Genomic DNA, 17487 nt, shown 5'->3' on the forward strand with positions numbered 1-17487 from the left:
CTTACATTTGATTCTGCTGTATATAATTCTTAAAATGATAATTTTTTTAAAAAATTGAGGCTTCTTGTGGCCACATTGTAGTAGAAAAATCCAGGGGATTTTAAGGGGCAATTATTATTCATGTGAAAATGCTCTTCTAACTTTAAAAATTTATTCTAAGGATTTTTGTTATGGAGGGTTATCATCCTTAATGAATAGTTCTTTTTGTTTCAAGATGCAGCATGAATCTTTATTGTGAAGATAAATAGCCATCGTTGGTGGGGAAAACTCACAGAATGATTAGTCATTTTTAAGATTATGTTATCTGAATCTCCTTTTTCCACATTATGTGCTCCAAAACTTTCATTACATTTTGAAGACATAATGTTCTACATCTAGTTAAATTAGCCACAGCTACTTAATCCCACTTCACTTATCATCTCTCTGATGGAAGCTCAGCATACAGTGACTGCCAAAGCAGATTCCCTGGTTATGTATACAACTCATTCCTGGTTTCTGTTGTTTGCGTTGCTCTAAGGGACCTTGAGTACATCATCCTCTCCCTATTTCTCTTATCTATTTTTGTGCTCTGGCCTCCAGACTAGTATTTAAGTTGTTTTTGAGAAGTCTGATAACACTCTGGTCGAAGAAGATATTGGCCATGCCATCATTTGCAACTCACCAAGCTTCAGAATAAAGGCATAGTAGTAATAGCTACCTTAAGTTGGAACTTGGGTTTCCTCATTCACCATAGCCCAAGGTACTTTCTATTTTTCTTTCAAAGTCAAGGTCACATTTTTATTTGACTCTAAAATTGAATTTCATACCCAATACCTATGATTTAAGAACATGGGCTCTTAATAACAAAACCCTAAGGTCATAAAGGTCAGATACACTCTTGTGCTCGTTCCCTGCACAACTAGTGGGTCTTGTCCTTGAAGCTTCTCTCTCTACCAGTGTCAATCTTATTCGTGGTGGTCACAATAAACCTGGGTACCTGATTGCACTGTCCCAAATGGTAACAATAGTAACCATTTATTGGTCAATTAGCTATTGCAACTCCTAAAGTTTTGCATTTCTGGTTTAATCCTCACACAACCTTATGAGATATATAATATATCATATTGCAGATAAGAAAACAGGTTAATTCTCAGTCAGTAGTGCTTGACACATGGTTAATAACAAGTGTAAGCTGGGATTGTCACCACCTTTATTATGAAAGATTCATAGTCTTTACCATTTTAGCAGCAACATAAACTGTCTTTTTCTTGTATGTCAGGTATGATTTGATTTGAAACCAAAGAGCCTGTTTTTTTCTGTTAACTCATCCCTAGTATTTTTAATAATTATTGATCAGTGTAATTGATCAAGTGCTTACATATATACACAAATGTCTTCAGTAATCAAAGTTGACAAATTTTAAATTGAGCTAATATGCAGTAATGTGTTTTCTAAAGTTGTTTTAATTACATAATTTGAATATTCTTCATTTATAACAAAACTCAATTATTTTAGGCACAATTTCCACAATCTTAATATCATTGAAATAATTTAGAATCACCTTATATTAGTGATTGTCCCATATAAAACCTGCTCTATGTCCTTTACCACTTGTAGGACTGAATGGATGGTTTATCATAACTGCTGTTCCTACTCTTAGTCAATAAGTATTTGAAGATTCTCAGTTATGGAGAAGGATGCATCATAGTGTAATCATATCAGTAGGCCTCTACCTAGGATTAGGTTTGAAGAGTTGAGGTAATCTCATTTAGCAACTATTTTAGAGAGCTCATTTTGCTTTACTAGTACCCTAACTTCCTTTAGAGAGACAAATGACACATGAAGCAGTCATGGTTGTCAGAGATTTACAGTTATTTGGAAAGTGATGCTCTTGTGAAAAGGTGTGATCATGTTCAGCATAGGAGATGATTGAGCTTAGAGTGCTGGTAAGTCCTTTGGGAAATAGGGTGAGGGGGGGAAAACCTGCTGTTTGCTGGAGCAATTCCTGGAGCCAAGCCTTGGGGAGGAAGTAGTGGGTGATAGGGTATTGTTAAGTCAGAATGAACAAAGGACTCTTTCATCTGCAATAACAGGTATTTTAGTTTTATTGATATTCTAATCTGGAGTTGGAAAAATCTCAAATCTGCCTACTGGCTTTGCACCTTGATGTCATTATCTGGTAAGCTAAACATTAAGGAATACTTCTTCTCATTTAAAATTTTGCAAACAAGGTGGCAATTCTATTGGGTATGAGGGTGCATGCTTCTTATCACAGTGATTCAGGAAACTAAGACAGGAGAATCAATAGTTTGAGGCCAGCCTGTGCAATTTAGCAAGACCCTGTCTCAATGTAAAACAACAATAACAACAACAACAACACTCCTTGATTCAATCCCCATTTCTGCAAAAAGAACAACATAAAAACAATTGGGAAGATCCTTGTTTATGTATATATCTTGTTTTTTCTTGTCCACTTTTCTAATTTCATTTTGACATTTTTAGTCACCCATCCTCCCTTTGTATCTATTTATATTTCTTTTTTCTGTATCCTGTAAGTGTTTCTCTCCCTCTCTTTTCACTCATTCCTTTTTCCACATTCCCTTTAGTTGGCTATAATCAGTATTCCTATTTCTTTTTTACTTGTCAATACCTGTGAAGTGATGTGGAATACACTGCCCTTTTTCTCATGGCGTTTACTTTGCCTTTTTCTCTTAATTTCTGCTTGTTGCATTCTTACCCCTCCCTTAAAGAACAGGTTAAGCTCCATCTCCTCCTTCAAACTTTGTGGCTTTGGTGGGATCTTCCTTGTGGCCATTTTCTCTGGATGGGAAAGAATCCCCTAATCCTGTGGTAGGTAGGTAGTAGGGAACTATTGAGATTTGGCACTTGAAGATGCACAATACTGGAGAACATTTAGGACAGTTGGAGAGAATCCCATACATTGGGAATGGGAAGGTAGAGGTGGTAGAAGGAAGAGTGCAAAGTTGACTCTACGTAGAATCATTGAAGTCCCTGGAAGGAAAGCGCTGCCCGGATGCTGCCTGTAATTTAAAGCAGGATAGCAGAGATGATGTGAGTATGATGGAAAGTACTATGGGGGTGGAATTTAAACTTATAATTTAAAAATAACTAATTTTTTATGCTTCAGGCACTATTTTAGTAAATTTTCTTATGGAAAAATTATATATATATAATTATCCATAAGGTTTGAACATAAAAGAGGCTTGGTAGATCACCAGCCTTCACACACTTTGCAAATGGCACCTTCTGTCTGGTTTTAAGGCACCAAGATCAGGATCATTGTGCATTGAGTCCCAAGTCATGCTCCTGCTCTGGGTATTGGGATTTGAATAAAGAACTCCAAAGGCCCGGCCTTGAGCAACTGAGGTCTTGGAAGACTGAGTTACTTTGTTTGGTCAGCACTTTGCTTAGTTGAGGGTGTGAGCATTTGCTGGTGACACCAGAAGTGGGTGGGCTCTGGTCCCACACCTGCCGCAGGACACCTGCCCTGGGCCACATATCCTGGGCCATGTCCTTCCTCCAAAGCCCTCTTATTGCTTGCACCTCTCCCTGCAGGCCTGCCCCAGGCCCTGTGGTTTCCATCCCAACACTAATGTTGGCAAACTCTGGTCTCTCCAGGACCCAAATACTATGTGTAAGCATATCCAAGGAGACCAAACCCAGCCTCAGGCTCCGACACTTGGTAGAAATCACAACTGTGAGGATCTCTGTGGGTTCCCAGCACCCTCTTCCACATAATGCCGACTGTTGGGCTTTTTCAGCCCAGGATGTGTGGAACGGGAGAATGTGGACATCTGCTGTATAGAGGCTAGGGGAGGTTGGGACATCCCCCAGAGTGGACACAACCCCACTGAGGATACCAACAGGTACAGGAGGTCACAACTGGAGGCAGGAGGTTGCAACCACACTGTGATTGTCTGGACAAGTGCAATGTTCTCCTCTCTTACTCTGATCACATCCTTTTTGCCTACCATGTGATGGAATCCCCAGAGTCTTGACCACTGCCCTTGATGGGATGAGCCAGGTCCTCAGCAATCTCCAGACACGGATGCCTTGTTTGGGACAAGAGGGACCAAGCAGTTCTGCATGGGTCATCCCCTCTCCTACCTCAATTCTGGACCTAGCCTGCTCTGCTCAGTACCTCACTAGCATTTCCTACTAAACTTTTCCCTTGAACCTGGTGGGGTTAGAGGAGGGCAGACCTGGTCCAGAGACTGGGGCCAGCTCCCTGCCAGGAGATGTCTTTCCCCTGACCACCCTCTTATGATTTCTTTCCTGGATCCTCATTTCCTGACCGGAATTCTTGAGGATGAATTCTTTTCTTGCCTTCTTTGTCTCTTCCTTTTCTTGGTTCCATCACATATTTTGCCGTGTCCTTCCTGTTCTAAAAGCACGTTCCTGTGATCCCTCTCATTTCCCTGTGCCCATTCTTATGTGTTTTGGTGCCATGGCCAATGTGCTATTCTTGCAGGATCTGGCCAGGGGCAATGGGGAATAGAAAATAAAATACTCCCACATGCAGATTTTGAAGATTAATTGCTGGGATCAGTTGGAGTGCTTCTCTCTGATGGAGAAGCAGATTTAAAGAGTTACCCAGCAGTCTTTATTTATATATGTCTAATTTTCAGGTTAAAGACTACACAAGCCTTATTCTTTGTACTCAGACAGTAAATGGGCTAGAAACATTTATGCAGCTTTTCCACAGTTGCAATCCACAGTTGCAATGTTCCATGTTAAGGACTTTGTGCAGTGCTCAAGAAAGTCCATTGTTTAAAGTGACAGTTAAATGGGAAACCTCAGTAATGGAACTTTGTGGTTGTCTAGCAGGAGAGTTCCTCTATGCCCAGGAGCTATGTGCCTGAGTTTAAGGTTGAGGCCGATAAGACTTTTGCACAGAGCCTCCTCATACAGGGCATTGCCATAGCAGCTAAGCATCCTGTGCCGTTGCACAGGAACATTCTCAGGCACCAGGCGTGCAACAGCCATGAGGTCATTAGAGACCCCAAACTCAGACACTGCTCTCCATTCAGTGTCACTGCTCTCCACATTTGGGTATCTCCAACATTTCTCTCTCTCTCTGTTGATCAGCAGTGGCAGTTATTTGTTCCTTATCCCTTAGTACTGGCCTCCAATTCCTCCCCCAGAAATGTCTTGGCAAGTCCTGGCTATCCTCCTTCAATGTTGAGGGAAGGGATCATCCACTCCCACTTTCCTCTGCTCTTGCAGCAGGGTTCCTAGAGCATCCTTCCAGGAACTGGGCTGGCAGCCCAGAAGGCTCTAGCTTGGCCCCTGGGAAATGTGCTGGTTTAGCACATGCCTTTTCCTGTAGGTTTCTAAGGTTCTGCTTGCATCTCATAGAGAAGCCCTGTTTTAGGTTTCTTGCTCTTAAGAAGCCCTCCCCAGCACACCTGCTGGGTCCAGGCTGACTGTGCAGGTAGCTGTGCCCAGGGCCACGGTTGGGAGAAGGGACAGATTCTTCTTCTGGAATTCACCCAGTTGGGTTGGAGCTCTGGTGTTTTGTCAGGTCTTTTCTTTCTTCCTCTGTTTCTTTCCATTCTTTGTGATCAGAGTATTTCCAGAAGTTCCCAAGGTGGAGGAAGTAACACCACAAATTCAGTGAGCAGGTGACCCCTCCCTCACATCCTTTCATTTCATCTCCAGCCCAACAGGAATGAATTTTCCTTTAGATTGGGCTTTGAAAACAGATCCACATGGTCAAATTCTCAAGTTTCTCAATCTACTTTCTGCAGCTATCAACCTGAATTAGAACCCAGGCATGGCTCTGATCAATTAGTTTCCTCTAAAAAAAATAAATAAAATTAACAAACAACTCTAAAAAATTCATCTGAGTCATCTGTATGACCCTGTTCCAGGGTCTGGAAATACTCCTGTGGTATGCTTTAGTACCACCAAAGTTAGCAGTGGATGGCACTGGCAAAGGCCGTGAGAAGGGCCAGTCATTCAACATGGGAGTGGCATGCAGGAAGGGAAACAGGGGTGAAAAAGTTGCAGTTAGGCTAAAGTCCTGTAAGAGCTTGCACTGGAGGTTTCTGAGATTCTGTTTTACATGTATGTTTTTTTTTTCTTTTTTTTTTCCCCAACAAATAAGCAGCTCAGAGTCAGGCAAGAGTGGGATGATGCTCAGTGCCACCAAAGCACATTTGAGCTGCCAGGCAGCAGGGATTTTGCTAGTGGTCTTTCATGGCTCATTCTGGAGAGGTAAGTTGGGGAAGAAAGCAGTGTTTGGGGGAAGGGAGGAGAAATATGTTTTTGCAGTTAATAATTTGGAGAAGGTCCAATCTCCCTGACACTCTAGCCAAAATAGGTCGTCTTCATAGGAATAGCAGTCCCAAAAGAAGAAAATGACCCGAACTTCGGCGAACAAGTGAGGATGTAGACTAGACTTTAGGCAAATTCTAAAGAGAAGGATGCAGCTGCCTGGAATGGATTTGTACCAAGGAGCTCCAGAGCCAGTTAGTGAGCTGCAGCCTTTGGCTGAGGCAGGAGGATGACTTAAGCTGGAGAGTTTAAGACCAGCATGAGCAATGTAGTGAGACCCTTTCTCGAAAAACAAAATGAAACAAAATGCCTCCAGAAGTAGAAGTAACCTCACCAGACGGGAAAATGCTGCATACTGATCAAAGAACAGATTTACCATGGACTTTTTCAAAAGCAAAAGAAACACTAAAAGCTATATGAAAATGGATAGATGTTTCAAATTCCAAGGAAAATGAATTTCAAACTCGGAATTCTTTCATCATTTAAGTAAAATAGTACGTTAGATACAGGTTTAGATGTGAATTTTCTTTGCTTTCTTTCTTTCTTCCTGTGTGTGTGTGTGTGTGTGTGTGTGTGTGTGTGTGTGTGTATGAGAGAGAGAGAGAGAGAGAGAGAGAGAGAGAGAGAGAGAGACAGAGACAGAGACAGAGAGACAGAGAGACAGAGATAGAGAGACAGAGATAGAGAGGGGAGGGAGGATTGATTGATTGATTCTGAGGATTGAATCAGGTTGTTTTACCTCTGAGCCACATCCCCCAGCCTTTTTTATTTTATTTTTGAGACAGGGTCTCACTGAATTGCCCAGGATGACCTCAAACTTGCATTTCACCCGTCTCAGCCTCCTGAGTTGCTGGATTACAAGTGTGCACCACTGTGCCCAGTTAGATGTGCATTTTCAAAAATTGCAATGCTCTTTGCATCTCTTTGCAAGGAAGCCTCAGGGGGAAGGCAGAAACAATAACACTATAGTAGGCTGTATTTATAACTAGATACATGGACCCGGATACTTATGAAGCAAAGAGGTTTATTGAGTTCACAGTCTTAGAACTTGAAAATTCAAGATGGGATAGCCCCATCAGTTTAACCTCTGGTGAGGGACTAATGGCAGATGGCATCAAGGAAGAAGTGCATGTAAGAGGGAGAGGGCACATCAGAAATCTGCAGGCCACCATGACGGGGAGGCACTGTGCTCATATTTTGTAACACCTCTTTCCTGAGAACTCGCTCCAGGAGAACAGCATTCCCTTCAAGGCAGCCCCACCATGACTTAAGGGCCTTACACCAGGACTCACCTCCTTTTTGTTGGGGGTATTGGAGGTTGAACTCAGGAGCACTCTAGCACTGAGCCAAATCTCCAGCCCTTTATATTTTGAGAGAGGGTCTCACTAAGTTGCCGAGGCTGGCCTCGAAATGTGACCCTCCTGCCTCTGCTTCCAGAGTAGCTGGGATTAGAGGCATGTGCCATTGCTCCCAGTTTAGGCCACACCACTTAATATCACCACAGAGTACCAGGATTTCAGCACGTAAGTTTGGAATAGACTTTATCCATAGCAAATACCTACCCACCATGGTAACTGCAAAATTTTGGCCTCTCTTATAGCCAGGACTTGTAGCCTGACCCAATTGATGAGATGTGTCTGTGTTACATTAAGACAGTGAACACGGCTGAGGAGGGTGATCTATCCTTGGCTCTGGAGTAGCAGCATTAACACACTGCAAGGCTGAGATCCTGGCACAGAAGTGCCAGGGGTACAAACTGGAATCCGGAATCTGTATGAAATAGCAGCAGTTTTGACATGCACAGTGGTGTCCACTCAGTGCACCTCAGTTGTATGTCTTTTCTTGTTGCACTTTGTGTTTTTCCTGGACTTGGCAATTCTCCCAACTTTTTATTTACTTTGTCTTAATTTTACTAATTATGAATTTTTCCTCATACTCTTTTATTTTGTGTGGGGGAGGGGATCGCTCAACCACATACCTACCACTTTTTGTATTTTATTTAGAGACTGGACTCTCTGAGTTACTTGGCATCTCACCAAAGCTGAGGCTGGCTTTGAACTCACCATCTTCCTGCCAAATTCTCCTGAGCCTCTAGGATTACAGGCTGGCACCACTTTGCCCAGGTCTTCCACATACTCTTCAACAGGATCATAATTTTTTTCATAATGCAGCAGATATTTCATCATCTTTGAACTCCCTCCCTGCTTAATGAGTGAAAGTCTACTTTTGTTTTTATTTTTTTATTTTTTATTTTTTTAACCTTGGGTATATTTATTTATTTATTTATTTTTTTTTTTACATTTTTTTTTATTGGTTGTTCACAACATTACAAAGCTCTTGACATATTATATTTCATACATTAGATTGACATGGGTTATGAACTCCCAATTTTACCCCAAATGCAGATTGCAGAATCACGTCAGTTACACATCCACAATTTTACATAATGCCATATTAGTGACTGTTGTATTCTGCTACCTTTCCTATCCCCTACTATCCCCCCTCCCCTCCCCTCCCATCTTCTCTCTCTACCCCATCTACTGTAATTCATTTCTCTCTTTGTTTATTTTCCCATTCCCCTCACAACCTCTTATATGTAATTTTGTTTAGCAATGAGTGTCTCCCTTCATTTCCATGCAATTTCCCTTTTCTCTCCCTTTCCCTCCCATCTCAAGTCTCTGTTTAATGTTACTCTTTTCTTCTTACTCTTCCTCCCTGCTCTGTTCATACTTGCTCTCATTATATCAAAGAAGACATTTGGTATCTGTTTTTTAGGGTTTGGCTAGCTTCACTAAGCATAATCTGCTCTAATGCCATCCATTTCCCTGAAAATTCTATGATTTTGTCATTTTTTATTGCTGCATAGTACTCCATTGTGTATAGATGCCACATTTTTTTTATCCATTCGTCTATTGAAGGGCATCTGGGTTGGTTCCACAGTCTAGCTATTGTGAATTGTGCTGCTATGAACATCGATGTGGCAGTGTCCCTGTAGCATGCTCTTTTAAGGTCTTCAGGGAATAGTCCGAGAAGGGCAATAGCAGGGTCAAATGGTGGTTCCATTCCCAGCTTTCCCAGGAATCTCCAAACTGCTTTCCAAATTGGCCGCACCAATTTGCAGTCCCACCAGCAATGTACAAGTGTACCCTTTTCTCCACATCCTCGCCAGCACTTGTTGTTGTTTGAATTCATAGTGGCTGCCAATCTTACTGGAGTGAGATGGTATCTTAGGGTGGTTTTGATTTGCATTTCTCTGACTGCTAGAGATGGAGAGCATTTTTTCATGTACTTGTTGATTGATTGTATATCCTCCTCTGAGAAGTGTCTGTTCAGGTCCTTGGCCCATTTGTTGATTGGGTTATTTGTTATCTTATTGTCTAGTTTTTTGAGTTCTTTGTATACTCTGGATATTAGGGCTCTATCTGAAGTGTGAGGCGTAAAAATTAGTTCCCAGGATGTAGGCTCCCTATTTACCTCTCTTATTGTTTCTTTTGCTGAAAAAAAACTTTTAAGTTTTCTTGTAGAAATAGATAAAGCAATCATGAAATTCATATGGAAAAATAAAAGACCCAGAATAGCAAAAGCAATTCTAAGCAGAAAGAGTGAATCAGGCGGTATAGCGATACCAGATTTCAAACTATATTACAGAGCAATAGTGACAAAAACAGCATGGTACTGGTACCAAAACAGGCAGGTGGACCAATGGTATAAAATAGAGGACACAGAGACTAACCCACAAAGTTACAACTATCTTATATTTGATAAAGGGGCTATAAGCATGCAATGGAGGAAGGATAGCATCTTCAACAAATGGTGTTGGGAAAACTGGAAATCCATATGCAACAAAATGAAACTGAATCCCTTTCTCTCGCCATGCACAAAAGTTAACTCAAAATGGATCAAGGAGCTCGATATCAAATCAGAAACTCTGCGTCTGATAGAAGATAAAGTTGGCTCTGATCTACAGATTGTGGGGTCGGGCTCCAAATTCCTTAATAGGACACCCATAGCACAAGAGTTAACAACTAGAATCAACAAATGGGACTTAATTATACTTTTGTTTTTATTCTTCCAGTGTTGGGGATTGAACTCAGAAGACACTGTACCACTGAGCTCCATCTTAGCACTTATTACTTCTGTAATTTTGAGACAGGATCCCCCATATTGCTAAGGCTATCTTCAAACTTGTGATCCTCCTTCCTTAGCTTCCCCAGTAGCTGAGATTTCAGGTGTGTACCCTTGTGCCCAACTGTTACCACTTGATTCTTGGTTGCAAATAAAGCTGCTGACTTGGGGCTGGGAAGTAGCTCAGCCTCACATGCGTGAGACCACAAAACACAAGGCCTTGTGTTTAAGAATAATAGTACATCTAGCCTAGATATATCCTTTAGGGGGTCCCTGCACTATTTATTTCTCCTGACTTGTACTTCAGGTCAAGAAGTTGGTAAGGACAGCAGAAGTACAGCCTGCTGGGACATCTGCTCCTCTGCTTGTTGAAGTAGAGGCTTCAGGTGTATTGGGCTTGTGGGCCAGAGTTCTTTCTTCCCCTGGTTAATCTCTCCCCTGTGTGCTTTTGCCTGGGGTTTTGCTGTCCTCTCCTGCTTCCATCCTGAACCCCCTTTCTTCCACTTCTCTTACTGCAGCCAAAGCCATCTTCCTTGTACAGGAACAAACAGGCCAAGTCTGACCCCTGCCTAAAATCCTCCCATGGGCTCCCGTTGCAGTTATAGCAAAGCCTGGAATCCTGGCTATGGCACCAGGGCCCTGCAGGATCACACGCTTGCTGTCATCTCCCCATTCCCAGTCACGTATCTTGGGGCCTTTGCACTCCCATCCTGCTGCCTGGAACCCTATGGTTACTCCCATGTCTTGGGTCTTTGTTAGCTTGTCTCTCATCAGGGCCTCACCTATTCAGTGTAACCTCCCCTGATGACCGTCTCCTGCCCACATTTCTCTTTTCCACATTCTAGGCATTTTCTTCTTTGAAATCATCTTGTTTATTCATTTCCTTCCTTTTATAATTTGTCTGTTTCTATTAGACTACAACTTCTCTAGGAGAAGGGGTGGTGCCTGTGCAGCGCCTAGTGGGAAACTAGAAGGTGCTCACAGAAATGCCTGCTGAAGAACTGGGCCAAGGAGGGGGCCTCCTCCATCCCGCTACTCCTGGGGTCTCCAGGAGGCTGTGGTGGTTGAAGGGTCTTTGTGCTTTTTCTGGTAGACAGAGCCAGATGGCAGTTTCTGGGACCTTCCTGGCGAGTGTCTAGGAGTTCTGCTGGGAACTGGGCCCCCTGGCAAACACCTTCTGACCCTGAAGTGCCCACTCACTTGTCCACAGAGGTTGGACCATGGGAAAAGTGTCAATTTCAGTTAGGAAGGGCATCTTTATATTGAACCCAAGTCAAGGAGCTGAGCCCAGACACTGCTGGCTCAGCATGGTGCAACAGGCTGGCCTCTGCGATCATCGGTCACATACCTCACAAGTACCTCTGCAGGGTTTTCTCTTTGTCCTTGGTTGAGGAGGCTGTTGGTCTTGTATCCTCCCAGCTTGGGTGTGGGGTAGACACTTGGACTGTGTGAATTTCTGCCTTCTCAAGGTTTCTGTGACTGAGGCCCCTTTTCTCAGGTTAGTTGGGTTGTGAATTCTGGCTCTGGTATCCAGAAAGGAGATGATATCTTGTCACTGGGTTCAGACTCATAGGATGGCTCCTGTGCTTGAGCAGCTCATGGATACTCCATAGGCGACGTGGAGGGAACATGGCACACATTGCCTGGGGTTCCCTCAGGGAGATGTTTGTCACACAAATGGGCAGGACACATCTTCACTTCTTTCTCTCAGGGCCTTTCCGCTATGCCTGGAGTGACTCATGTGTTCCCCTGGAAAGCCATTGCCCAGGACATGTAACTGAAGGTCCCAAAGCCTGTCTTTACATCATCAGAGGCTGGGCGGCACTGCCTGGTCAGTTAGTCACGTTTGAAATGGCCAGGGAAAAGCAGTAGAGTCTACCAGACTGGGGAGGTTCTGGCCCAGAGCCCTGGCAGAGGTTTAGGATAAAGAAAGGGAATCCCTCAGGTATCCGGGGCTCAGCCAGGCCACCAGGCAGTGGGACTGTCAGCCTAGAGGGGCAGTCAATGGTTGCAGCTTCAGCTGGCAGAAGGATCTTCAGTTTTGGTGCATGTCCCTACTTGCCCTCCCTCAGAAGGCACAGAAGCATTCCTGCTCCTGGCAGTGAGGCCCGTGGGCCACAGTGTGTTCCTTAAGATGTTTGTGGAGATTACTTTGCTGCCTCTGCAGGGCCCAGATCAGACCCCCACATGTTCCTTAGCCTTGGGTTAGAGAAAGAACAGCCAATAGGGACACTCCAGGACACTGGAAGGGATGGCAGGGTTTCCTGAGATGGAGACCCACAAGTATCTCTGCTGTCCTTCAGCTGCCTTTTTGGACCTAGTGGCCAAGAGGTGGGAGGAACTGAGTCTGTGCTCTGCTACTTCCCTGATGCTCTCTGAATGTCAGGCTTGGACAGAACAGTCAGCTTGGGAAGGCAGAGGCCTGGGAGGGAGGGATTGCTAAAGTTTCATCCTGGAATGATGCCACCCTTGCTCCTGGGGTGCCCCTGGCCTTCTTTGCCCCTCTGTCTAGGCCATCTCACCTGCTCCCATGGGTCTCCATTTGTCACATGCTGGCCCCAGATTAAATCTCTGCAACCCACAGATGGCTCCCATGGGTTCTGGACCAGGTCACTTGGCCTCTGACAGGGGCACACATCTCTTTACTGGTATCAATCAGCAGTTCAGATTTCATCTGTCTGAGATGGACCACTTGTTGCCTCATCACCAGGGCTCTGTATCACCCTCTGCTTCCCTGGGCAGGCAATGACCATCAGCCCTGCAGACTCCCAGGCCCAAACCCATAGCTATCCATGGTTCCTCTCCACCTGAACCCTTTCCTCTTGGGAGCATGTTGGATTCTGCTTGATGTTCAGTGCTGGGTCAAGAAAACTCACTGATGCTCACCCACTGCCTCCTCGACTTGATTCTCATCAGTCCCTCCATAGCACTGCCAGTAGCTTTGTCTTGGATGAAAGTCACATCCCATCATTGATTTTCCAAAAACCCTCCTAGGCCACCCATCTCACTAAGAGCAGAAACCCAGGTGCTGCCCTGTTCTCCAGGATGTGCAGGATTCGGACCCTCATGACCTTGACCCCCATCTCCACCATGTATCCCCTCCACTCTCTGGCCCTCACTCCAGGTCCTCTCCATGGGGGTCTTTCCTAGCCTACTACATGTGGTGTCACTGCCCCCGAGCTACTCTCCATGACAGCACCATGTGGCACTGTCCTCCCCTACATTTGGGCCATGTGTGGGCACTTTGCTTCCCTGCCTATGTACTTGTGGACCAGTGTCTCCCTGTGGAGTGTGAGCTCTGTCAGGGCCATCACCACCCTATTCCCAGCTCCTCCTGCAATCCCTAGCACTTAATCAGGCTTCATACTTACTAGTGGAATTAAGGAATGTATCCAAGACTGAATGATACATATAAAATAAAAAATCCAGTAATGCATGAATGCAAGTTATGAGATGAAGCTATTAAAGATAGCCATGAGTTCTTGAATTCATAAATCAGGTAATTGTTCCTGGACAGGTGTACAGAACGTGGCTTACATTGACAAATGCCAGGAGGGCTGGCCAGCAAGCTCAGCGATGCGGACAGCAAGAAAGTTTTCTGGGGACTAGGGAAGTGTTGTGGCACACTTTTAGACTCTGCAGGAGCTTGGTACCTGAAACATTCTTCTACAATTTGTCCCTAGAGGCCTCTCTCCAGCCACACGTTGCCACTACCTTTCCCTGTTCTCATTATGAAACTGTTTCCAGACACTTTGGGCAAAGTTTGGAATTCTGAGCTAACCAGATGCTCTAGATGGGGTCTTCCATCAGTGACAGTGGTCAGGCGGACTGCCTGTTTGCCTCTACATGGCAGTACAGAGGACACAGGTTGGCTCACAGAGGCAGGGCACCTTCCCAGAAAAGGACTTTCTAGACACTAGAAACTTCCAAAAAGGAAACGTGGCTGCACTCATGGAAAGATACGGCAAGTGGCAGAAAGCCCAACTGAAACTTCTCTGGAGAGAAGAGAGAGTGAGACAGGAAAGGAAGAAGGGACAAGCTACAGACATGGCCAGGTCCAGGGATTCAGTGACATCCTCGTGCCCATGCTTGTGTTCTCCATTTCCATTTGGAGTTCTGCTTTCCTATGTTGGTCTCTTCTCAGTTTCTGCCCCTAAGGGCAGTGGACAGTTCCTAGAAGCTTCATGTCAATAGTAGATCTTTTCTGCTACTCCAGAAGGAAGTCTGGACATTGAAACCTAGTCAACTGACTTGATATTCACATGCCCTTCCTGGGATTATTGGAGTCAGGGAGGCGACATCCAGGGATGGGTTGAGCCTGAGTTCCATTCCTGTGTCCCAACTGACCCACAGTTGAGGGGAAACTCTGACTTCTGATTGGCTGGGCCTGTGTCTCATGCCATCTTAGTGGCTAGGAGTGAAGTCAGCCCATCTGAACCATGTGGACCAATGTGTGAGGCACTTGTGAAAAGTCTCCAGATAGAAAACCAAAATGATTTCAACACCCAGAAGCCCCTCAGGCCCTCAGGCTGGGGTAACTCTGCTGCCAAGATAGATGAGTGGTTCTCCCTTGTCATTCTCCATGTGGTTGAAATCATGAGCACCTGGTTTTGGTTCCAGGATCCTTTTGTTCCCCCTTCTGTCTGTGAGATTCATTTACATTGTGGCATTGTGTCTGCCTTTGCAGATTATACATCCTCCCTGTGATATAACATTATACTTGGAAAGAATAACCGCAGTTTATTTCCCCACCCTACTGCTGATGTGAGTTTGTCAGCCTGTCCCAAGCAGTGATGTCACAGTCACTCTCACGTGTCTCTGGGCCCATCTGTTGAGGAGTGGATGTGTTGGTGCAGGGCACAGGTGTGTTCACCTTTCATAGATTCTGCCAGAGATTTTTCCAAGGTGGTTATATCAGTTTTCATTCTTGGACAGTTCTGAAGTCCCTGAATTTTCTGACATCTGTGAGAGAGAGAGTGATGGGTCTGGGCTTTGTCCAGAGCAGAGGGTTGAGGCTTTTTGGCTGATGAACTCTGAGTCCTGGGAACAGAGAGAGGGAAGGAGATCTGGCTTTCTCCTGTCCTGTCTCCTTTTCACTCTCTATCCTGCACAAGTCTTCATGGGTCTTCCACTTTTTCACTTTCTGTAGAATTATTTCCCTGCCACCTAGCTGGGGAAGTATGGTTGAAGACTTCACTTCCAGGGTGCTGAGGGCAGGGGAGCAGGAGTGCATTTTCTCAGAACCCAGCCCTTTTGTTCAGAGCTCCTGGTAGGTCTTCCCTTGTGTGCTCATCTGGGCCTCACCAGATTAGGTGACCCAGTGTGTCCCACTGACTTCCCCACTTGGCCAAAGAACACATGGCATCATAGACAGATTCTCCAGGATTCCTGATAGTCCCCCAGGTTTTGAATAATAAAGGAATCTTTGGCTTGGCCATTCTAAGAAAGAGGAACCTAAAATAGGATGTGGTTTCACAATCCAAGGAATCGTCTGCCAGCAGCAGTGCCCTGGGATGACAAGGCAATGTGTGAATCACACTGCTCCAAGCCACTTCCGCATACCACCAGGGATGCCTGGCCCCAGCTGGCACTGCCACCAGAGATTATCACTCTTAAATTAAACATGTCTGTAGCTGGGCACCACAACACATGCTTGTCATCCCCACTACTCAGGAGGCTGAGGCAGGAGGATCGCAAGATTGCGTTCAACCTGGACTACATAGTGAAGCACTCTCTCAAAACAAATGAAAACTGAATGTCCTTTCAACTACTTTCAAAAGTCATTTAAATACAGGAGCTGTGATGTTGCACTAGGTAGGGAAGTTGCATGGGATTGCTTTCCTTTGTTTTGTAGTGCTGGGGATGGAACCCAGGGTCTTGTGCATGCTAATTATCTCTAATACTGAGTGACCTCCTCCAAAAACATTGATATATTTTATTGCATTAATAATAAAAACTTTTATTTACCAAAAAGAGATCATATACCAAGAGAAAAGATGACTCAGAGTAGGAAGAAAACATTTCCACTTCATTTAATCCACAAAGGAATAGAATGTAGAATATATAGATTCTATAAAGTAACAAGAATAAGATAAATAACCCCACAGGACACATGCCAAGGTTACAAGTAGGATTTCTGCAAAAGCTAAACATTTTGTGAATTATCAGCGAAAAGCAAATTAAGCAAAGTAAGCCAATTTCATACCCATCAGATTGGCAAAAATGAGTAAGTTTGACAATAGCAAATGCTGAGGGTAATTTGGAGATCAAGCATGAACTCACGATGGGCAGCACCACATTGAGGAAAACATGGGGGTACTTGAGCAAGTGAATGATGGATTTATACCTATCATAGGTTTCACTACATGGAACTCTTGGTCACTTGAAACATAAATAGTGCACAATTAAGGAATGAACTTCAAAACTTTCTGTTTGTTTGGGAGGCAGCTCAGTAGTAGAGCAATTGTTTCACATGCACAAGGCCCTGGGTGCCATCCTCAGAATTGCACCTCATCCCACGCCCAAAATAACCCACAGTTTATTTAATTTACATTAACTGAAATTTAGAAATTGATACCTGGTCTTTATCAGAAAAGCTTTATTTGTTTGGGACAACTTGGGTTGGTGAATATTTTTAACCTATAAATAGTGTGAAAATTGAGTAGACAAAATAATTCTTGTGGTATTTGTTTGGGTTGGGCTGGGGATAGAACCCAGGGGCTTGAACATGTTAGGTAAGTGCTCTGACACTGAGCTAAACCACGATCCAAGGCCAGTTATTTCTGATTAAAATCTGAAAGTGAAATGGCAGAAAACAAAAAGAAAAAGAAAAGCTGGCAATGAAATAAGCATAAACTATACAAAAGATTTCAAAGGATCAATACTAAAAATAGTTGGAGTATCTCTAGTATTTTTTCCCTGTGTTGATTTCTTGTCAACATGATGATAATTTGGATACATTGGATTAAATAAAATGCATTCTGAACCTTAATTTTACCTGTCTTTTCCCTTTTAATGTGTATATGATTCCTTGACACCAAACATGAGGTTCACATACTGCTCTTGGACCAGCCTCCTCTCTGC

The sequence above is a fragment of the Spermophilus citellus genome, assembly GCF_964194105.1.
Source record: "Spermophilus citellus genome assembly, chromosome: 14".
Lineage (NCBI taxonomy): Eukaryota > Metazoa > Chordata > Mammalia > Rodentia > Sciuridae > Spermophilus > Spermophilus citellus.